Source organism: Pseudophryne corroboree, chromosome 11, assembly GCF_028390025.1.
Source record: "Pseudophryne corroboree isolate aPseCor3 chromosome 11, aPseCor3.hap2, whole genome shotgun sequence".
Lineage (NCBI taxonomy): Eukaryota > Metazoa > Chordata > Amphibia > Anura > Myobatrachidae > Pseudophryne > Pseudophryne corroboree.
In genome coordinates, this window is record NC_086454.1 from 282,282,263 (window position 1) to 282,306,795 (window position 24,533).

Sequence of the window (24,533 nt, forward strand, 5' to 3'; positions counted from 1 at the left end):
AAAATCCCGACAAGGTCAAAATCCCGACATGGACAAAATACCGACATTTAAAATACCGCAAGGTCAAAATACCGACATGTAAAATGCCAACAGGTCGAAATACCGACATGAGTTTTTCATGATTTTTTTCATTGAAATCGACTTGTTCATACTTTACCATCCCAGTGGACCTGGAGGGGGAATGTAATAGTGTGCCGAGCGCAGTGAGGCACCGTGCCCGAAGCATGGCGAGCGCAGCGAGCCATACGAGCGGACGCGGTACACTTTATATGGTGTCCATGTTGACTTATGTCGACATACACACAAAAAACAACAAAAACCGCCTGTCGGTATTTTGACCTGTCGGTATTTTACATGTCGGTATTTTGACCTTGTCGGTATTTTAAATGTCGGTATTTTGTCCATGTCGGGATTTTGACCTTGTCTGGATTTTGACCATCGGTCAATTGGTGTCGGGTTTTGAACGTCGGGATTTTGATTGGAGGTATTTCATACCGATCCCGGCAGGAGCCCCTAGTCCACTCTGTCCCACTGGAACTTTCTCACCCCGACAATGATTGGCACCTTGTCCAGCTTAATACAAACCCACCTAGGGAACAACGAATCCCTTCGATGCCGACAACTAAGTGATGACCTCCCAATAGGATCAAGAGATCTGTTACCTTTCTTACAGATGACTCTACTGTCCTGAGCTAACTTTCGTTGGCCAGACGATGTTTTTTGCCATGATGTGCTTCATTACTTTGAGGCATGTTCGTGACATTTGGACTACTTTGTCTGGTTGGCCACTTATTCAACCCATTTGGTGTAGAAGGGTCTTGTAATCATTGCTTGACCCCCAGTATCCCACCTGTTACGTGTTTGAGAAGTTACTCCATTTTATCCTAGTTATACAAATTTCGATATTAGGGCTGGTTTCGTCACCGACCCTCAGCTATCCCCTCACCGTACGAGCTCCCAAGTGGTGGTTGTGTGCTTTACTTGTATTTTGCAGGTTGTGTTGTACTTTGCTGAATATGATAGATTTTTTTGACTTGTTCTAAACTGTTCTTTCTGTTTCCTTTTTTCTTTTTCTTTTCTCTTCTCCCCCCCCCCCCTATCCCTTTGTGTGGTCTTTTGCTCTAGTGGAGTTGATGCCCCCTCGATGACCTTCATCTTGTTCTCTACACTATAGGCAATGGTGGCTGACTTTAAGGCAACAGCCATAAAATTTGTTATCCTCAAGGCGAAGGGCTTAAACGTCCCTGAGAAATGTTCTAGAGTACTCAGAGACCTCTATGCCTTCAGGGCTGATGTGGTGTTTCTTCAGGAGACGCACTTTAAAGCCGGAGTTGCCCCTACTTGTTAGGGTCTCCTGCTCTGTGCTGCCACGTCGTCATGGCAACCGGGAGACAAGTGCTAGCGGAGTAACCTGAGCGTAGCTGATACTCCGGTTCGGGTCTTTTGCTGTGCAGTGGTTACAGGCTCTGTGCACGGCAGGGGATCCGGTGCTGGTTTTTGTGCTCACAGTCTGTGAGGTCTGAGTGGGGCGTGGACAGCACCTGCTATATAAACCCTCTTCTCAGGTTAGGCAGATGCTGCTGAATCTTTGTTGGTTAGTCAGTTCCTGAAAGCTAGCTAGTACTGTGTAAACTTTGTATTTGTTTGTTGCTTACTGTAAATAGGCCTTGGGATTTGGTATTACACTCTGCCAATCCAGACCTAGCAGTAAGACTGGAGTCAGTCGTTTAACCTGCTGGGGTTCTTTTGCTACTCTGTGAACCTAGCAAGTTTGCGGCTGTATTCTCAGACTTGCCTGCCAAAATCCTTTCTCACTGTGCAAGGTGTTCAGGTGTCAGTTTAGTGGCAGTAAGCTGAACCAGTGCACTGCAAGTGAGGACTAGGATTGTGGAGACTCTCCTTGTGTCTATTATTCCATCTCTGACCAAGGAGTTTACTGCCACACCCGTTGGTAACCATTTAGGGTTTTGCTGTTGCCCTTAGCAACAGCATTTCGGGTTCTCTACGTATTAAATCACAACATCTTGCTTCTTTCCATCTGAGCATTCCTAATACTAGGGAGACACCCAGTTTCTTAGCCTTTGGGCTTCTCTTTTCACGTTGTGTTTATTTTGTTACCCTATCACCTTCTATGTATGTAATGTCATATTCCCCAGTCTGTCTGTGAGTTCATTTGTTTTGCATCCCTCTCCGTTCAGACACCAGTACATTCCTGCTGGCACTGGTGTGCATAACACTACTCTTAAGGATCGCAACTACCCATTTTCTTTCTATAATTATAACAAAAGCAAATCTCTGGGGGTTGCTATTCTGTTATCCAAACAATTGACATTTCAAGATATGATGTCGATAATCCTGGAGGAGGGCAGAACACTCCTAATTAAATGTAAACTATTTGATCAATTGTATACTTTTATCAATATGTATGTTCCCAATCAATCACAACCACAATTTCTGGTGAAAGTTTTGCATAGGATTGCTTTCCTGGTTGAGGGAATCCCGATTTTTTGTGGTGACCTGAACTGGTCTCTTCAGCCAGAGGTGGACATCTCTGGTACATCGGTCAGGCCATCACTAGCTTCATATCACAAAGTCCACCATGTGCTCCATGAACACCAGCTGGTCGACATGTGGTGGCTCCAGCATTTGGGGGATAGGGACTATACGTTTTATTCTTGGCCACATGATAGCTACTCCAGATTGGATTATTTTTTAATGCCCCATCAATTTTTGCATTTAATCCGGGATACCAAGATTGGCCTGATCACTTGGTCAGACCACGCTCCTGTCTCCCTGACTTTGGAGACGTCCTCCCTCATTTCAAACAATTTACTTGCCGACTGAATGAGCAACTTTTAATGGACTAACGGTTTACACCTCAATTGTCTGAAGCTATCAAAGACTATATTGAGATCAATGAGGGTCCGGACGTCTCCGGAGTCACAGTGTGGGAGGCACACAAATGCGTCCTACGCGGGAAATTCATTCAAATAGGTTCCTTGAGGAAAAAGGAAAAACAGGGAAAAAAAACTGCCCTGCTCCAGCGGTTGAAAGACCTGGAGACTGCGCATAAAATGGGACCATCCCCCCAACTCCTAACTGAGCTAAACGAGATGAGGTCAGCCCTAACCACTTGCTTTTTGAGGATGTCAGGAAGGATTATAGGGTATGCAGAAACCGTTTCTTTCAATGGGGTAACAAACAGGGGAAATTATTGGCTAGAGTGCTGCTTCACAAAGAGATACCCTATACATTCAAACAATAGCAGAGGCGGAGGGGACTCGACATAGCCTTACAAGGGACATAGCAGATACATTTCACCCCTTTTACACTAAACTGTATAACCTCCAGGACCCCAAGTCCCCAGAGACCTTACTGGCTTTCAAAGACCTGGTGGATAAATATCTTCTTGATTCGGGACTTCCAAGGCTGTCTGACGGTGATAATACCTGGATGGATTCCCCGTTCTCCCTTCCAGAATTAGAACAGGCCCTTAAATAAACGCCTTCTGGGAAGAGTCCAGGCCCAGATGGCTTTACTATTTTGTATTACAAATCTTTTAAAGATTCTCTTTTACCCCAAATGCTGTTGGCTTTCAATTAAATTTCTAGGGATTGTGGGTTCTCGCCCAATGCATTAGAGGCCTTCATTACAGTCATACCTAAGGAGGGAAAAGAGCCAATGCAATGTGCCAGTTACCGCCCAATCTAGCTCCTTAACACGGACATAAAACTGTTTGCCAAACTTATAGCAAACAGGCTGAAGTTGTTGCTCCCCAATATTATTAATTCGGATCAAGTGGGAGTTGTTCCTGGGAGAGAAGCACGGGACTATACAACTAGAATTATTGACCTGATGCATCTAGCTTCCTCAGGTCGTGACCCCACAGTGGTGCTGTCTACCGATGCCAAGAAGGCCTTTGATAGAATTAGCTGTGTCTTCATGGAAGGGATTTTGAGTTAGTCATTGAGTCATTGGTCTTAGCCGCATTCTGGCACTCTATAGCTTCCCCACAGCAAGGATCAAAATGAATGGGGCTCTATCTGCACAAGTTTTGATCAGGTATGGTACTAGACAGAGCTGCCCTCTCTCGCTCCTCATTTTCATTATGTGCATGGAGGCTTTGGCTGGTTCTGTTAGACGCAATCCCAATATTTTCGGTGTTACAGTGGATGGCAGGGAATATAAGATAGCGTTATTCGCGGATGATCTGTTGGTTGTCCTATCGAATCCGATAGTCTTGATCCCCAACGTCATGCACGAATTTAGTAATTTTGGCTCCCTGTCAAATTTTTAAATTCATTTCTTTAAGTCTATGTTGGCTCCTTCTCAATCCCTGGCAGGTCTTAAACAGTCCTTTCCATTTACTTGGCACCCCATTAGCTTTAAGTATCTGGAAGTCACAATACATACTGATCTTACACGTCTCTTTGATGAGAACTTCAAAAAACTTTGCTCTAAATTTAGGGTCTGGGTCAACAGAAGGCTCTCTTGGCTGGGGAGACTGAGTGTAATTAAGATGAATGTACTCCCTAGGGTTCTGTATCTTCTCCAGACGCTACCATTTCATATCCATAATACTTGGTTTCGGGAGCTGCACAATGCAGTAGAGATTTTGTGTGGGGAAGTAAGAGGCCACGTTTTCAACATGCTATATTTTTCCGCCGTAAGCATATGGGAGGCCTTCAGTTGCCCCATTTCTCTTTGTACCATGACACCATTGTCCTTAATAGGGTAATGGAATGGTTCCGCACGACTGACCTCAAACAATGCGTGCTTATAGAAAATGCCACTGTAGCTTCACTAATAAGCCATTGCCCATGGCGCTCAAGAATTCCTGTTGTCGCTCATCCCACTGTTGGCCCCACACTAACACACTGGAGCAGATTAAGGGCCTTCCCATATATGTCTTCCAAATTCTCTCCCCTGACTCCACCATTTAATAACCCAGATTTCCCCCCAGGGGTCTCCAGTTGGGGGTTTGAGGTATGGACATTGAAAGGGGTGTCACGCGACGGCCAGCTGGTGGGGGGTGGGGAGATACTCCCTTTCCCTACCTTACAGTTGAAATGGAGTCTTCCGTCATTGGATATTTGGAGTTACCTTCAGTTGAAGCAATTTGTAGCGGGGAGCAACGTTTGTTCTAACACCACTAGGCCCACGACAGTATGTGAGAGTACGTGTCTCGATTCATCTCGTTCAAAGCATCTCCTTTCAAAATGTTGCAAACTCCTGATTGAAAATAAGTACCTGACCCTTCCTAAATACACTTCGGATTGGGGTAAAGACCTGCAGATTTATCTAACAGAAGAGTACTGGATTAACTGTTTTCAGGCCACTTTTGTTAGCTCGATCAGTTACTCTGTGCTCGAGACGCAATTTAAAGTTTTATCGCGTTGGTATAGATGCCCCCTGACACTTGCTAAGATGTTCCCTGTTGTACCAGATTTGTGTTGGCGCTGCAACAATGAAATGGGCTCGCCGCTACATATCTGGTGGTACTGTCACTTGCTTTGCCCCTTTTGGAATAACGTAATTTCAATTTCTAAGATGATTGTGGAAACTGAGGTTTCTTCTGAGCCTGCTTTCTGGCTTCTTAACTTAGTTGCCGGCCCTCTGATAACGTATCAAAAATCCCTTTTGAAATTCCTTAATAGTGCTACTAAGGCTGTGATCCCTGTTCGTTGGCGTAATAATGGCCCTCCTATGGTGAATGAGTGGTTTAATAGGATAGACATGTACATGTCAATGAAAGAACTACGGGTGACACCTGAAAGCCAACAGGCGTTTACAGCTACTTGGTTTCCCTGGATTGACTTCAAGTCCTCACAGACATACTTACTGCACACGCACTGAGTACAAGCCACAAATACTGGGTCCTGCTTTTGGAATTTAGTTGTTTTCTGATGTTATGAGGAGAATCTTCTCCCTGTTAGTTTAAACTGACAATCGATATACCGCATAGCATCTTCCCCTCCCACCTCCTTCTATTCCTCCTTTCCTGTTCCTTTCTGCTTTTCTTTCCAGCTTTTTCTTTCTCTTTCTTGTTTGTATGTCAGGTTTAATAATGTTTAAACAGGATTTGTTATGTGATTCGCAGGTCGATTGTTTTATGGGGGACATTGACTCTAGTTACTGAATATTAACGTATGTTTGATTTATCTTTGTCCAAAATTTGCTGAATTTTCTTATGTGCATTGTGTACCCCTGACATGCCTGCTCATATGTCTACATGTCTACGATGTTTAATATGTTAAAATCTAATAAACACAAAAAAAGAATAGACTGGAAATTAATGGAAAAGAATGTTCAAAAATACCCCAAAATTCAGTGATTTTAGCTGTTTTTATGTTTTGTGTTTTTTTTTTTTAAATCCAGATCCAAAACTAAAACCCGAGAGGGTGGTTTTGGCAAAACCAATCCAGATTCAAAACACAAACGGAGATCCATATTCAAAACCAAAACACAAAACCCGAAAAGTGTCCGCCGCACATCTCTACGATGTTACATGCACTAAAAAACATATCCAAAATACAGCCATACATTACACAAGACACTACAATAACTGCTCTAATTCTTTACCGCATTGATTATTGCAATAGTCTTCTTACTGGTCTTACTAAAAAGAGACTCACTACAATCCATTCTGAATGCATCTGCAAGGCTGATATTCCTCGCTGTTCATCATCTGCGGATCCACTTTGTCAGTTCCTCCCTCCATTAGTTACCTGTATTCTACCGTATTCAGTATAAAATACTTTTACTCACACACAAGGCCATTAACCAAACTACACCAATGTACTTCTCTTTGTTTATCTCAAAATATCTCCCAACCCGACGTCTTCACAAGATCTCTCATCAACATTCATTATTCACTCCCATTCACAATTGCAGGCCTTCCTCTGGGCTGCACCAACTCTGTGGGATGCCCACCCATGCACAATAAGACTCCCCTCTAGTCTCCAAACCTTCAAGCGTTCCCTAAAAACGTACTTCTTTAGGAAAGTTTAGAAAATTCCGTAACTGCTTACATAACCTTCATAAACTTTCCTATCCAATTGCAACCCCACTGTACAGTCCACAGATATCCTCACATGTCTTTTTTTTTTCACTTTCCCATCCTCCAGCCCTCAGGCCAATAGTACTGTGTGACCATATAAAACAGCCAACCACGACCCTTTGCAATCTGGTTGATTGTTATGCAAGGAATAACAGCTACTCTTGTGTGTCAATGCCTATTTCCCTATAGATTCTTCCTATAATGGTTCCACAGTGCCTAACAATGTACATAAACAAATAAGCAATAAGATGAAAACAGTGACTTACTGTATAAAACAATGAAAGACAGTACATGGTTTATAAACATTTCTGCATTAATGATCGTAACACGCAAATAAGCAGCAGGATCGCAGAAATCAAAGGTCATGTGTTGTTATAGGGAGAAGATGATAGTATAAGTAAGAGATGGAGAAGAACATGAAGGAAGAAGGCCCTACTTGTGAGAGCTTACATTCTAAAGGGGAGGTTACACTACAGTATATCCAAAACGCGCGTCTGACTGACGGTACAGGCCGATACGGTCTGTGCATAGACCAGACTGCACATATGTGATCCCCAGAATCACCTCCATGTTTGTGTGACACACCTAAAATTATTTTTAGATTTGGTCATATCATGGTTAAAAATATTAATATCAAGGTTAAAAATGTATATCAGCCTTAATAAAGATCATAATACAACTGATATCATTGCTTCTTCCATTTGTGTATTATCATGAGAGGTGAGAAGGGTACAGGGCTGGTCCCAGAGGAGTGGTCAGCCCACAGTAACTACCACACACTGTACGGGCTGGAGTTTGGTGCAGGGGGTGGAGGGACCTGGAGGCAGGTGGAGAAGGGTTTTGGGAAGGGAGGAGGTGGAGCAGCCTGAAAGGGTATTATCTCCCTCATGACTCTGTCCATTGAGATGGCAGCCACACTGCGCCGTCCAACCCAGTACTTTGACTGGCGCCTCTCAAATATTTGAGGTAGACAAGCCGTGCCTATGGATAGATGCTTAATAGTGCATCATGGTTACATTTGACAACCTTATCATTTGGGTTTATTCAGATCTCTATATTATTGTTAAGTTAGTAGACCACAAATTAGGACCTAATGCCCCTACCACAAACATAGGCATATGCACAGTGCTGCCTGTTTCCCCAGGTAGTGAGCTCTGAGCTAAGCCCTGACAAAGCTTATATCAGCTTCCTACAGGTGCAGGCCCTAATTAGCCTGCTCTCAGGCTGAAGACCTAAAGACCCAAACTGAGCTTTGTGGATGGAGCCCTCCCTTCCATCACACGTCCACAGCCCCAGGACCATATCCAGCTTTTACTAAAAGCCCAAACTCTCATGATTTTGGTATAGCAAAACAGACATTCTTGTGAGTTTAACATACATATGCCAGAAACCTGGGACAAACATATCTCCCGTTTATCATTTTACCACTGTTTCTATCACAATACTCATAAGAGTTTATCTAGAACTTTCCACAATTCACAAATCACTTTGTGATCAGACCAGCACTTAACCTGTGATAGAACAGTTCCCTGCTCATTATAGATTGTAAGCTTGCGAGCAGGGCCTTCCTAACTCTATGTCTGTCTGTTTTTGCCCAGTTTGTCCAATAACTGTTGTTCTAAGGAGAACAGAATGGCAATACTTGGAATGGAGAGAGTTAAACCTCCTGGGCTGGGGGTGGATCAATATGGTATGACAGATTACTACCAATTAGGAAAAGTTAGGGGTGGTGTCAGTGGATGAATTGGGCTGGATCTGTTGTGAATTTGTCTCTTTCATTTTGCCTTTCGGCTGGTGAGTGTTTTCAGTGTGATAGGGAGAGATTTGGGCTTTTAGCGTAGGCTGTAGCTTTGCTTTTTGTGTGCCTAGAGCAGTGTAGGTTATTATCTATACATCCTACATTAAAGGCCTGTGCTTATATCTCCCCCCACCCCCCACCTCCTTGATAGTAATTTTGTAGTGGGGTCCCACTTCCTTGTATCCTTCCTGTTTTAATGGCCACCGATATCCGTCCCCATCATTCCCCCCCGGACCCCCGCTCGTTACCGTTATGAAGACGGTGGTGACGGGTTTTTGCAAGGGGCCTGTGGATTCTGCTGCCCGCTCTCAGGCCGCTGCGCGCGTGGGCGGCCGAGGGTGCTGTCTCTTCCCTGCCACCACTGAGAGAGCCGGAGTTGGTTGCCGGCCGTGGGCAGCGGGGCGGGCGGCAGGTGGGCGAGAGTGTGCTGTGGCCAGGTCTCGGGCTGCAGCTCCCTCCCCTGGCGTCCGGGATGCGAGGGTGTGCGTGATTGCGCCGGAACGGAGCTCACCGCCCCGTATCTGCTGATGCTGCGGCCGGATCCACTGGCGCACGGGAGCGCACAGCGCCGCCCACGGGTTCTCTCTCTCCCCTGCTACTTCCAACAGAGCCGGAGTCTGTTACTGGCTGGGAGCGGCGCGGGGGGGGGGAGGCGGGCAGTACAGAATTCGGGGGCGCACCGGTGCGCGTGTCCACAGCACGGGAGGTCTGCCTCCCCTGCAGCTGGAGGGAGCTCCAGGGATCAGGCACCTGGGAGCTCCTGCCCTGGGGTACGGGAACATAGGGAGCAGGGCCAGTTGGGTGGCAGTGGCCATGTTGTGGGGGGCAGAAGGAGGAGGGAGGTGGAACCTCAGGTGACCGGGGATAGAATTAGGGAGCGGAGCTGCAGGTCACCCAGGCAGGGCTGCAGTCATATGGCTGTAGGGTCTACCTCGTTACACCACAGGCAGTGGGGTAGGAGACAGGGTGGGGCGCCATAAGACTCAGGAGCCTTATCGTGCAGGGTCCGGAATGCTGTGGGTGAGCGGGGTGGCACAGTTGACTTGGTATCCGTGCTGTCATCAGTGGCGGCAGCTTTGGCCCCCTTGGGGCTTCTGCCATACCGTCGGGATCGGCGGTGGGGCAGATTGTGCGGGCTTGTCAGGATTTGGGGGACGCCGCTGCGCAATTGGGCAGTCAGCAGACGGTGGTTTTACACAGGCGTGATGCACTGACTGCGGTCCCTCCTGCCAGGTCGCTTGCTCCCGGGGCTTCGGCTTCCGCCCGTGTTGTGTCTTCTCTTTCAGATGGATGCAGGGAGGTTAATGATGACGACGACGGGGATTTTGAGGTTTCCGCAGTTGAGACGTCTGGGTCTGAGCAGTCTGAGGCATCAGGTGAGGTGTCGAATTTTTCTGATGGCAAGGGTGAGGATTCATCCTCGGCCTCCTCCTTCTATACTGTTTCTGACAGTTATTCCTCTTCTTCATCCTTATCTTTGCTGGCGTCTGAGGTTAGTAGCACGACAAGAGCGAAAAAGTGTGCTGTAAAGTACACGAAAAGAGCGGCCGTGCAGTGCGAGAAGCGGAAGAGGTGCAAGCGGCTGAGTGAGAGCAATCGCAGGGCTAAGAAGTGCCGTAATCTGCCAGGGGTGGTGCACTGCAATTATACGGCGGTGTTGAGGGCCTACGTGATAGCTGCCGTAGGAAGATTTGTAAGGGTGATTATGTGGACATTTTTGTGCTGACTGAAGAGGCTAAAAAGGAGTTTAAGGGGGCTAGAGCTAAAGGAGACGTAGGGGCTGAAGCATTTCGGTCATATGATAACTGGCTGGCCGGCTTCTGCGTGTTTGCTGCTTGTTATTTGGAGGATAGGCCGGGTGAGCATATGAACATCATTCGGTATATACACCTTATACATGATATGCAGCGAACGTCCAAGGGGGCAGAATGGCGTGCATATGACGAAAAGTTTCGGCACAAGCAGGACTGTCTGCGGATCATCGATTTTGGGTGTAAGGACGTTGAAGTGTGGTTGGACGTCACTCAGTCTACTCAGGTTTCGAAGGAGCCCCTGAGAACTGGGGCTGATGGTCAGCATGCTGGTTCTCTTGTGCAGGGGGCTAGTGCGGAGGCAGCGTCAGGTCGGGAGTCAGGAGCTGCTGGTCGAGGGTATGTGCAGTCACCCGCGAGAGGGAATTTCTCTGCATACAATAATTCGGCGTGCTCGTTAGTACTCAAGTGTCGGTTTCGACACTTATGCTTGCGCTGCAGTGGATTTCACCCAGCCTCTAACTTTTTTCAGGGAATAAACAGGGACCAAAGGCTGGTAAGTCGGGGTTTGGTAAAACCGCCGGTAGGGCTCCAACGCTGGTCAGGTTGGATTCTATGGCCAAGTGGCTCAGCTGGTATCCAAATCAGGAGGTCGCAGAATTTTTGTTGCAAGGTTTTCAGTTTAGTTTCCGCATGCCGGTTGCGGGTAAGGTGCGAGTCCGGGCCCCGCGGAATCTTCAGTCAGTTCGCACTTTTCCGTCAGTTCTACGCGATAAAGTTGAGAAGGAGGTTCGACTGGGCAGAATGGCAGGTCCGTTTGCTTGGCCCCTCTGGAGGATATAGTTATTTCTCCAGTGGGGGTGGTCCCTAAGAAGACTCCGGGTTTCTTTAGGCTAATTCAGCATCTGTCCTATCCGTCAGGGTTGTCAGTCAATGACACTATACCGCTTGAACAATGTTCAGTGGTATACCAGTTGTTCGACGAGGCTCTTGACATTGTGCGGGCTTACGGTCCAGGTGCCCTGATGGCTAAGATTGATGTGGAATCCGCACAAGGTTACTTCCTTTACATCCAGACTCATTCCGTTTTATGGGTTTTCGTATCGGGACGGAGTATTTCATTGGCAAGTGTTTGCCAATTGGATGTTCCGTTTCCTGCTCATTTCTCAAAAAGGTCAGCACTTTTTTACATTGGTGCGTGGAGTCTTCTACAGGGGGTCATGGGGTAGCGCATTACCTTGATGATTTCCTATGCGTTGGGTCTGCAGATTCCAGGCATTGCAGCGAGTTGTTATTTAGCATCAGAGCTCTGTCACAACTGAGGGCCTGAGCTGACGGGAGGCAGCCTCAGTTGTAGGGGCTGAAATGTAACGGAACCTGGGAGGTTGTATCAGACCCCTAGACATGTAAGTAACATGTAGAATAACTGCCCGAAGGCGTGACCACGACAACCAGGATAAAAGTCAATGATGTTTATTATGACAAACTCCGTAACACAGCAGCAGTAAAGGAAACATAAAAGTCAACAGAGGATAAATACAATTCCTGGGTACTACAGGGTGGCAAGGGCCACAGGCACTGGTAGAGTGAGACAGTTCTTATAATCTTCTAGTTGGAAAGTCCTTACCAGACCTGACTGTAGCAATGGAGAGAACCCAGGATCGTACCAGCTGGTGTTCCAGGAAAGGCTGGGTTGCTGAAGATAAAACGGCTGCTGTGGATACTGGCTGGAACCAGACTGTTGTTGGTACGGAGTGGATACTGGCTGGAACCAGTTAAATAATAAACGAACTTGAGAGCGATGAAATAATAATGAAGTTTGGAGTTTGAGAGCGGTGAAATAATAATACCGGTGGAGAGTGGTAAACTGCAGAAAGGACACCGGCCCTTTAAGAGAAGCTGTACACTGCTGGAAGCTGGGCTGGAAGCAGGTGATTGATGAAGTTTGGAGTTTGAGAGCGGTGAAATAATAATACCGGTGGAGAGTGGTAAACTGCAGAAAGGACACCGGCCCTTTAAGAGAAGCTGTACACTGCTGGAAGCTGGGCTGGAAGCAGGTGATGTTGTAACTGGAAACAGGTGAGTCCAGAATGGATCGGAGAGTCAGGCTACACCGCAGATGGAATGCTGGTGCGGGTCTCTATAGCAGAAGTCTGGAGACAGGAGCTGGAACCTGGAAGACAACCACAGGAGAGAGACAAACTGGAACTAGGTTAGACAACCAAAGCACTGACGCCTTCCTTGCTCAGGCACAGCTTACTTATACCTGCAGCAAGGAAGGGGTTGGCTAGGCAATTATGCAAATCAACAATACAGACAGCAGATTGGTGGAAATGCTCAGATGACAAAATCCAAGATGGCTGCGCCCATGCAGACACTTGGAGGGAAGTTTGGTTTGTAATCCATGTGAGAATTGAAACAGTAATGGCGACGCCGGCCACAGGAGACAGGAGACGCCAGACTGACAAGTGCACATTTAACCACGCGGGCACAGCGGAGGCCGCGGCTGATGAAATCACCACTCTGACATTCTGCATGTGGAAACTCAGGAACAGCGGGATCTGGTCCTGGAACGCTGAGCCAGCCTTAGGAGGCATCTGAAGGGTAAGTAATGGCGTCCAGATACCCGGATCGTGACAGCACCCCCCCCTTTAGGAGTGGCCCCAGGACACTTCTTAGGCTTTAAAGGAAACTTTGCGTGAAAATTTCGGACCAAGGCAGGAGCATGGACGTCTGAGGCATTGGTCCAAGAGCGTTCTTCAGGACCATAGCCCTTCCAGTCAATGAGGTATTGTAACTGACCGTAACGGAAACGTGAGTCCAAAATCTTTGCCACCTCGTACTCGACTCCCCGTTGAGTCTGAACTTTGGGAGCTGGAGGAAGTGCGGAATGAAACCGATTCAGGATCAGCGGTTTCAACAAAGAAACATGAAATGTCCTGGGTATTTTCAAGAAGGATTGTAACTGTAACCTGTAGGCAACAGGATTGATGACTTGTTCAATCTTGAAGGGTCCGATGTAGCGAGGTGCAAATTTCATGCTGGGAACTCTCAACCTCAAATTCTTCGTGGACAGCCACACACGATCACCCACCTTGAGAGCAGGAACCGCTCTACACTTTCTATCGGCAAACTTCTTATACCTGAATGAGGCTTTAAGCAGGGCTGCGCGGACGTTCCTCCAGTTATTTGAAAACTGACGCAAGGTGACATCCACTGCTGGAACAGAAGTTGCGGGAAGCGGTTGGAATTCTGGGACTTTAGGGTGGAATCCATAATTAATGAAGAATGGTGTAGAAGAAGATGAGGAATGGTATTGATTGTTGTGGCTGAACTCGGCCCAAGGAAGGAGTTGAACCCAGTCATCTTGAGAGGAAGACACATATATACGGAGGAAGGCCTCCAAGTCCTGATTCACCCTCTCGGTTTGACCATTGGTCCGAGGATGGTAAGCCGTGGAAAACTTTAACTTGACTTGGAGGGCTTGACACAAACTTCGCCAAAATTTGGCTACAAATTGTACTCCACGATCCGAGATGATCTCTTCAGGAAGACCGTGAAGTCGGAAGATCTCTTGTATAAACACTTGAGCCAACTTGGAAGCTGACGGAAGACCGGTGAGAGGGATGAAATGTGCCATCTTGGTGAACCGGTCAACTACCACCCAGATGGTATTAAACTTGTTGCAGAAAGGTAGATCGGAAACAAAGTCCATCGACAAATGGGTCCAAGGTCGACGGGGAACAGATAATGGAACCAGTTGCCCCGCAGGCGACTGGCGGGAGACTTTGTGTTGGGCACACTTTGGGCAGGAGGCAATAAATTCCATAACGTCCTTCTTCAGAGTTGGCCACCAGTAGGACCTAGAAATAAATTCAAGGGTTTTCTGAATGCCTGTATGTCCAGCAAAACGGGAAGCATGGGCCCAATGCATGAGCTTCTTCCTTAGAACTGGCTTAACAAAACTTTTCCCTGGTGGAGGCGTAGAGTCCATCCCTACCGTGGAGAATGCCAACGGATTAATAATAGGATGCTTGTCTGCAGACTCGGACTCATTTTCTTGCTCCCATGAGCGGGAAAGGGCATCGGCCTTACGATTCTGAGAACCCGGACAGAACTGGAGTTTAAAGTCAAACCAAGAGAAGAAAAGTGCCCATCTGGCCTGACGAGGATTCAGACATTGTGCGCCTTTGAGATATAAAAGATTTTTGTGGTCGGTAAGAATGGTGATTGAGTGGGAAGCTCCCTCCAACAGGTATCTCCACTCCTCCAGAGCGAGCTTGATGGCTAGCAACTCCTGATCGCCAATGGCATAGTTGCGCTCAGCTGGGGAGAACTTCCGGGAGAAGAAACTGCAAGGATGTAGATGTCCATCTTTGGCCCTCTGGGATAACACTGCTCCTACTCCAACGGAGGAGGCATCTACCTCTAAGATAAAAGGAGAGTCGGTGTCGGGCTGTTTCAGAACTGGTGCAGAGATGAACCGTTGCTTCAGAAGGTGAAAGGCCTGTGTAGCTTCCTCGGACCACTTGGACGGATTAGCACCTTTCTTGGTTAATGCAGTGATAGGCGCCACAATGGTGGAAAAGTCTTGTATAAATTTTTTATAATAATTGGCGAACCCTAAGAACCTCTGGACCCCTTTGAGGCTTAAGGGTATAGGCCAATTCTGGATTGCTTGGAGTTTCTCAGGATCCATCTCTAGTCCGGAACCGGACACAATGTAACCTAGAAACGGAATGGTTTTAACTTCAAGCACACACTTCTCCAATTTACAATAGAGGTGATTGACACGGAGACGGGAAAGAACCTCTTTTACCCAGAAACGATGATCTTCGAGATTATTAGCAAAGATGAGGATGTCGTCTAGATAAACCACGACATGGCGGTACAAGATGTCCCTGAAAATCTCATTCACGAAGTGCTGGAAGACTGCTGGAGCATTGCTCAATCCGAAGGGCATGACGAGGTACTCATAATGTCCGTCACGGGTGTTAAAGGCGGTCTTCCACTCGTCACCCTCACGGATTCGGATGAGATTGTAGGCACCCCTCAAGTCCAGCTTTGTGAAAATAGTTGCACCACTAACTCTATCAAAGAGCTCGGTAATCAGGGGTAAAGGGTATCGGTTCTTGACGGTAATGTCGTTCAGACCTCTGTAGTCGATGCACGGACGCAGACCACCGTCTTTCTTCTTAACGAAGAAGAAGCCTGCGCCGGCTGGAGAAGAAGATGGTCGGATGAAACCCTTCGCCAGGTTCTCTTTGATGTACTCTTCCATGGAGTGTGTCTCAGGCAGAGACAACGGATAAGTTCGGCCTCGCGGTGGAACCTTCCCTGGAATGAGGTCGATTGGGCAGTCCCATTCTCTATGAGGAGGAAGGATATCAGCAGAGGCTTTACTGAACACGTCCGTGAAGTCTTGATATGGAGGAGGCGGAACATCAGATGACCTGGGGAAGGAAGAACAAACAGGAAGAACTTTGGCTAAACAAGTCTCAGCACAGGAGGGACCCCATGCCAGTATTTGCGTAGTCGTCCAGTCAATTGATGGGTTGTGGAGACGGAGCCATGGAAGGCCTAAAACCACTGGATGTGTGGCTCTTGGAATCACTAAAAAAGAAATATACTCAGAATGAAGAACTCCCACTCTCAGACGAACTGGAAGAGTCCTTAAGGAAATGACTGCGTCAAAAATCTTGCTGCCATCCACGGCAGTCAAAGAGATGGACGAGGACAGTCTCTCGGTGGGTAGGGACCACCGTTTAACATAAGCTTCGGTTATGAAATTCCCAGCTGCTCCGGAATCAAGGAGGGCAATGACGTTCCTGTAACGTTGAGCAATTTGGAGCGACACTGGGAGGTTACAGTCATGAGGAGATGGAGAGGAGATCATTACTCCTAGCCGGCCCTCTCCTTGGCGAGCTAGGATCTGGAGTTTCCCGGACGTTTGGGACAGGCATTGATAGTGTGCGACGGAGCTGCACAGTAGAGACAGAGAGACTCAGAGAGACGTCCTCGGCGCTCAGCGGGAGATAGACGAGAACGACTAATTTGCATAGGCTCATCCTTGGATGGAGATGGTTGACGAGGAGGAGGAGCAGAAGATTTAGGAGTAGATGATCTTCCTCGCTCAGTTGCTCTCTCTCTGAAACGTAGATCAACCTTCGTGCAAAGAGAAATTAGCTCATCCAACTTAGAGGGCAAGTCTCTGGTAGCTAACTCATCCTTGATGCGTTCTGATAAGCCATGCCAGAATGCAGCATACAGAGCCTCGTCGTTCAATGCCAGTTCGGATGCCAGGATTTTAAACTGTATAAGATACTGTCCCACAGTACGTGTTCCCTGGCGTAAACGGAGAATCTCAGATGAAGCAGATGTTATCCGGCCTGGCTCGTCGAAGATGCGCCTGAATGTAGCTACAAAGTCAGTATAGGAGGATAGCAGGGGATCAGACTTCTCCCATAAAGGTGATGCCCAGTCAAGGGCTGAGCCACTGAGAAGGGAGATGATATAGGCAATTTTGGTACGGTCACTGAAGAAATTGCCAGGTAGAAGCTCAAAGTGGATTTCACATTGATTGAGAAATCCCCTGCAGAACCTTGGAGATCCATCAAATTTTGCTGGCGTTGGAAGATGAAGATGTGGACTGGAAATGGGTAAGGTGGGTGGGGTTACAGCTGGTGTCACTGTAGTGGATGCACCGGACGTGCCAGGTCCACGGAGGGTCGTTTGAATCCCATCCAGCCGTGTAGAGAGATCCTGGAGACAGCGGATGATGTGGCCCTGTGCAGCCTCCTGATGTTCAAGTCGGGCTGCCAGTTCTTGCATTGGCCTGGCCGCTTGATCCTGGTCTCCGGCTGGATTCATTAGGTCAGTGCTTACTGTCACAACTGAGGGCCTGAGCTGACGGGAGGCAGCCTCAGTTGTAGGGGCTGAGATGTAACGGAACCTGGGAGGTTGTATCAGACCCCTAGACATGTAAGTAACATGTAGAATAACTGCCCGAAGGCGTGACCACGACAACCAGGATAAAAGTCAATGTTGTTTATTATGACAAACTCCGTAACACAGCAGCAGTAAAGGAAACATAAAAGTCAACAGAGGATAAATACAATTCCTGGGTACTACAGGGTGGCAAGGGCCACAGGCACTGGTAGAGTGAGACAGTTCTTATAATCTTCTAGTTGGAAAGTCCTTACCAGACCTGACTGTAGCAATGGAGAGAACCCAGGATCGTACCAGCTGGTGTTCCAGGAAAGGCTGGGTTGCTGAAGATAAAACGGCTGCTGTGGATACTGGCTGGAACCAGACTGTTGTTGGTACGGAGTGGATACTGGCTGGAACCAGTTAAATAATAAACGAACTTGAGAGCGATGAAATAATAATGAAGTTTGGAGTTTGAGAGCGGTGAAATAATAATACCGGTGGAGAGTGGTAAACTGCAGAAAGGACACCGGCCCTTTAAGAGAAGCTGTACACTGCTGGAAGCTGGGCTGGAAGCAGGTGATTGATGAAGTTTGGAGTTTGAGAGCGGTGAAATAATAATACCGGTGGAGAGTGGTAAACTGCAGAAAGGACACCGGCCCTTTAAGAGAAGCTGTACACTGCTGGAAGCTGGGCTGGAAGCAGGTGATGTTGTAACTGGAAACAGGTGAGTCCAGAATGGATCGGAGAGTCAGGCTACACCGCAGATGGAATGCTGGTGCGGGTCTCTATAGCAGAAGTCTGGAGACAGGAGCTGGAACCTGGAAGACAACCACAGGAGAGAGACAAACTGGAACTAGGTTAGACAACCAAAGCACTGACGCCTTCCTTGCTCAGGCACAGCTTACTTATACCTGCAGCAAGGAAGGGGTTGGCTAGGCAATTATGCAAATCAACAATACAGACAGCAGATTGGTGGAAATGCTCAGATGACAAAATCCAAGATGGCTGCGCCCATGCAGACACTTGGAGGGAAGTTTGGTTTGTAATCCATGTGAGAATTGAAACAGTAATGGCGACGCCGGCCACAGGAGACAGGAGACGCCAGACTGACAAGCGCACATTTAACCACGCGGGCACAGCGGAGGCCGCGGCTGATGAAATCACCACTCTGACATTCTGCATGTGGAAACTCAGGAACAGCGGGATCCGGTCCTGGAACGCTGAGCCAGCCTTAGGAGGCATCTGAAGGGTAAGTAATGGCGTCCAGATACCCGGATCGTGACAAGCTCTCTTTTATCACTTTGGAGTGCCAGTGGCTGAAGATAAGACTGAAGGGCACGTCTCTTGCTTGCCATTTTTGGGTATCGAAATTGGGTGTCACCTTCCTCAGGCCAAGGTTGCCAAGCTTAGTGAAGTTATTGGGCAAGGTCACACTTCGGAAAGCTCCAGTGCCGTAACTAGACATTTTAGCGCTGTGTGCAAGAAACAGCACCGCCCCCCCCCTCCCCAAATACGACACAGGGCCAATGCGCGCCGTATATAGGGGCGTGACTTCATGGGGAAGGGCATGGCCACATAACTCCCTTTTACACAGTACGGCAGGCAGAGTCCCCCTTTTACACAGTACAGCAGAGTCCCCTTTTACACATTAGGCAGGTAGAGTCCCCTTTTACACATTAGGCAGGTAGAGTCCCCTTTTTACACATTAGGCAGGTAGAGTCTCCCTTTTACGCAGTACGGCACATAGAGTCCCCGTTATACACATTAGGCAGCAGAGTCCCCCTTTGTTACATATTTTGGCAACAGAGCTCAACACATTAGGCAGGGAGAGAGAGAGAGAAGGAGGGAGGAAGAGAGAGAGAGAGAGAGAGAGAGAGAGAGAGAGAGTGTCTTTTAATAAATGTTTATTACCTGTTTCCATTTCTTTCTCCGGATATCAATGTTGCCGTTGTTTTGAGTGAGTGATCGATGTTACTACTCTGTCATAAACTGTTTGATGTGAACTAGTCATATAGAGTACTTGCACAAATAAGGTGGTTATGCGCTATGGCTCATCACACTGGTTCATGGTAGCAACGAGCTTTCCTCCTAGAACTGTCTGGGTTAACTTTATTCCACTACAGTGAACTTTACATTTGCAGTTTATACCGCTAAGAAGTGGACTAATATAATGAATCAACATCGATCATAAGACCATAGAAATGAAATCGCAAGGACAGCAAGTATTGTATGACTGCATCACGAGCAGTAATGCACTGAGCCCAACAGCAGTCACCAAGTAACACGGCACATGCAGATGCCACATAGTGACATTATTCTCCTTCATTCCTCTCTGCTACTGGGATGCTCTTTTTGAGAGTGAGTCTTGCTGCACCTGTGTGGTCGCTCCGGCATCCAGGCTTCACAGGTGCTGTCCCTCATATCCTGGCGCTCCCTGCCCCTCTCCATCGCCGGTGGCGGCTCACACAGGCTGAGCAGCAGCGGATCACTGATCCGAGCTACCGCCTGCAGTAGCGCTCCCACTCTCTCCATTGACAGCGGCGGTCTCACAGTCTAAGCAGCACTCCAGTGGTGGATCATGTAACGGACCTGCCGCCTGCACTACCGCTCCCACTTCCTCCCCATTGCAGAGCCGCAAGCGGGTCTGACAGACAGCATCACCACACGGAGACTCAGTCTCTACCAACAAATGGTGCCTGACACACCGCTCCCCATCCCTTACAGAGGCGAAGGCGGGAGACAGGCGCCTATACACAGCGGAACTACCACTGACTACAACTCCCGTACGTGGGGGTGTGCTGCCAATGGTGCGCCTTCAGTGCAGTTGCGCTGTGGGCAAGGCACCATCGTCACACACGTAGTTACGGCCCTGGAAAGCTTAATCTTTGTTGGGCCTTTTGAACTTTGCTTGTCGGGTCATCCCAAAGAGCAGGGTTTTTTGCCGAAAGTTGGAAAGGGCAACGGCGGGGTGTACCAGACCGCATCATTTTATTCGCTTGTCTTCCGAGATTAAGAGAGATTTGGCCGTTTGGGCCCCTTTCTTGGAAGAGTTCAATGGGGTGCGGATCTGGTTTACTCCGGTTGTCGACAATGCTGAATTACAGTTTTTTTTACTGACGAGGCGGGTTCCTCTGGGTTTGGGTGATACCTCGAAGGATCTTGGTGCATGGCTTCTTGGCCTGAGGAATGGTCTTGTAAGGGTCTCACTAAGGATCTTTTGCTGCTCAAGCTTTTCCCAATCATGGTAGCTTTGGCGGTTTGGGGAGAGCGTCTGTCTAATCGCAGCATTTTGTTCAGATGCGATAATCTGGGCGTGGTGCATGCGATTAACAATCAGAGGGCGAAGTCGCTTGTTGTGTTGAGGGTGCTTGCGCAGCTTGTGTTGGCTTGTTTGTGTTGGAATGTGTGGTTTCGCATGCAACATGTTCCTGGGGAAGATAATGGAATTGCCAATGCTTTGTCCCGCGGGCAGTGGGAGAGATTTCGATTTTTGGCGCCTGAGGCTGATGCTCTTGGGATTCACTGTCCCAGTTATGTTTGGCAGGTGATGGGACCGGCCTGGAGGGATTAGCAATGCGGTCAATAGCCCCAAATACGCTCAAGGCTTACAGTTAAGCTTGAAGTGAATGGGAAGAGTTTGCCCGCGGACGGGGGCATGGAGGTAAGAGTGGACATTGGCTGATGCTTTCTTTTATTTGGCAACTCTTCGTCACTGGTAGGTCTAGAGCGGTTGTGTCCCGGTACCTAGCGGAGTTTTCATTTTTCGCTAAACTGAAGGGTCTCCCTGACATTACAAAGAGCTTCCTCCTTGCGAAGGCTCTTAAAGGTTGGGCGCAGCTGGCACCAATGCCGCCTGATAGGAGACGCCCGTTTGATGCGGCTCTGCTGCCAGCAATCATCGGAGCTGTCGCCAAAGTAGCTTCTTCGTTTTTTGAGGCGTTGTTATTCGAACTGGCTTTCTCCATGGCGTATCATGGGGCTTTTCGTATTTCGGAGTTGGTGGCGCCATCTAAATGGAAAGATTCGCCCATGCTCCAAGAAGATGCGGTTGTGGGTGAGAGGTCCTTGCTGTGTAGACTGCATCGCTCTAAGATGGACCAGTTAGGTAGAGATCGATGGGTTACTTTGGTCTCGTCTTTGGATGATCGCATTTGCCCAGTGACTTTGGCGGTCCGCTACTTGGCAATTTGGCCCTCCTTGAAGGGTTCCTGGCTGCTGCATTATGATGGGTTGCCATTGACAAAATACCAATTTTGCTCTATGTTAAGTCGCTGTCTGGCCAGTGTGGGTCTTTCACCCACAGCTTTTGGTACGCATTCATTTCGGATTGGAGCGGCTACGTCGGCAGGGTTTTACGTCAGGGAGATCCAGTTGTTGGGGCGTTGGAAATCTTCCAGCCACAAACGTTATATTTGCCTGGTGTTAGAGTTCTTTGTTTAGCGATTGTTAACGTGTTGATTGTTTAACTTGTTGAGTACGTCAATGTACAGTGTGTCTCTATTTGCTATCCCCTGTTCATCCTACTCAGGGATTAGCTACTCGCCGCTGTTGGCAGTGGGAGTCTGGAGTTCTTTGTCACTTTTTTGCCTGACCTGACGGACTGAATTCGGCTCATTCTCTTTAATTCGACTAATTGGATTCCAATTGAAAGTCCCTCGGCAGGTTTTTTAATTTCACTTTCAACTGAGTTTTTTCTGTGTTGCCCCCACCTCAACCTCCCCCCCCCTCCCTTCCAGGACAAATAAGATTTTTCTTTTTTCAATTTTTATTTTATTCCTCTCCCATTGTGTCTTTATGTTTGCTTTGATTGGCTTGAAGCTTGTTTGCACGGCTAGGCCGTGGTACGCAAGAATTTTTTTTCTTTTTGGCAGATCCTTCAGGTTTATTTCATGCATCATTTCATTTGGAGTGAATATACTAACATACTTGTATTTCCTATACTTCATTTTAGGGTGGGTAGTTGGTCACTCCTATGTGTACTTGGCAGCCAGGTTTATGGCCTCTAAGGGGGCGCAGTTTTTTCCACGGGCTTGTGGTGTTCGTTGGCTCGGTTGGCGCAGAATGTTGTGGCAGGACCTTAAGGGTAGGTTATTAGCTCAAGCTTGGGTGCATGGTGTCCCTGGAGTTTTGTTGGTGCACTTGGGTGGCAATGATTTGGGTAAGAGGACATTGCTAGATTTGAGATATTCCATGGTAAAGAATTTGGCTAGTAATGCCGTAGCTTGGCCTCACTTTGCATTGGTATTTTCATTTATTGTTCCGAGGTTGTGTTGGCGTGGAGTGCCAGATGGTTGCCCTATTGATGAGGCCAGAAAAAAGGTGAGTTCGGTAGTGACAAAGTGGGTGTTAGCTCATGGTGGTGCAGTGGTTCGCCATGATAGGATCAAGAATCGTTACGATTACCTTTTTCGGGCAGATGGTGTGCACTTGTCGGAGGAAGGGTTGGTGTTTTTCCTAGAGGATCTTTTTTTCATTTTTGGGTTCTTTAGGTTATGGGTATGGTGGCAGTGCGAAGCCTCTTTAAGAAGAGCCTTTCGCTGTTGGCGGAAAAAAGCCGCAGGTTCTCGTGTTTGAGTTTTTAGTAACAGTTTTTAGTCAGTTTGGTGCTGTTTAGGTACACTCACCTTCGTTGACTGTTATATCTGCTGGACCACCCTTCAGGGGGAGGCGTAATCACCCTTAAGGTTGGGTAGTCAAGGTAGAAGGTCTGAGTGGATACCTATGTTTTGTGATTATGATTGGTTTAGATTTAATTAGCTTGGGGTTTTTGTCATTGGATTTCAGCCGTTCTTTTTTGTGGCCACCATACTCTTTATCTTAAATATACAAATTAATATAATTTTATTACAGGTTTTTTCTAGTTATTAGATTAATAATAAATAGCTAACAACTTTCTGCCAAAATACATGTCTCTGTGTCGTTATTTTATAGTATAAGTTGTTTTGAATTGTTCATTGTCATGAGGGAGGTACGCCAACATAATATGCTGCGCTATATAAGAAACTGATAATAATAATAAGAACTACACAGGGTGCATTTTTCTGCTCTTGGAGGGGAACTTTAATCAGTATATTTGTAAACCTGAATTACTCCTAAATCCCTTTGCAACCCCTCTTTTTGTAGGAATATAATTTTATTTCATTAACTAAAAAAAAAAATGTTTTTATCTGTATATTGGATTTAACAATTGAAGAGTGTCCCAACAAAAAAACTTTCTTTTCTCTCCTATGTCTAACATTCTAAATGGAACTGACAAACAGACAGGGGTGTCACAGATGGGGTAGGTAGTGATCATGGAACAGAAGGTTAGGATGAGTGATGGCTGGGTTTGATGAAGAAGTAGGTATTTGATAGTCTATTTGATGTTTTGTAGAGGTGGAGAGTCTGATAGGGAGCATCCAGGGTGTGAAAGGGTCTGATTCTGGAAATTATTCTAAGATGGAAATGGCAGGACTGCAATGGGTACTGAATGTGTGGTTTGAAGGAGAGGGATAAATCAAGGATCACTCCAAGACAGCGGACGTGAGGGCAAGAGGAGATGGTTGTGCCATCAATGGATAATGAAATTGAAGATCACTGTTAATGATAAGCAAATCTGCTGTGAAATTTCATGCTAATCAGATTTCACACCGGAATTGTATCACTTAAATGACCAAATTTCAGGAAGAGGCTGAGGGTGTGCGGAAGGGTGTGGTTGGGAGAGGGATAAAGTACCAATCAGCTCCTGTTACTTTTCAAACACAACATGCATAATGACAGCAGGTGATTGTTTAATAATTTATCACTCTCTACTTTATCTCTCTTCAAGATTTGATATATCTCCCCTCCAAATGCAGAGTTAAAGTTGAACAATTTTGAAAATGTTGCTCATCTTTATACCGATGTGTTGCTTCTGATGGGGCAGGAAAGACTTAGCTCACATCTCTTCTATCCTAACATGGAAAGCTCCACCCTGTGTAATGTGGTTTTCATATTGGGAAATGCAATATACAAT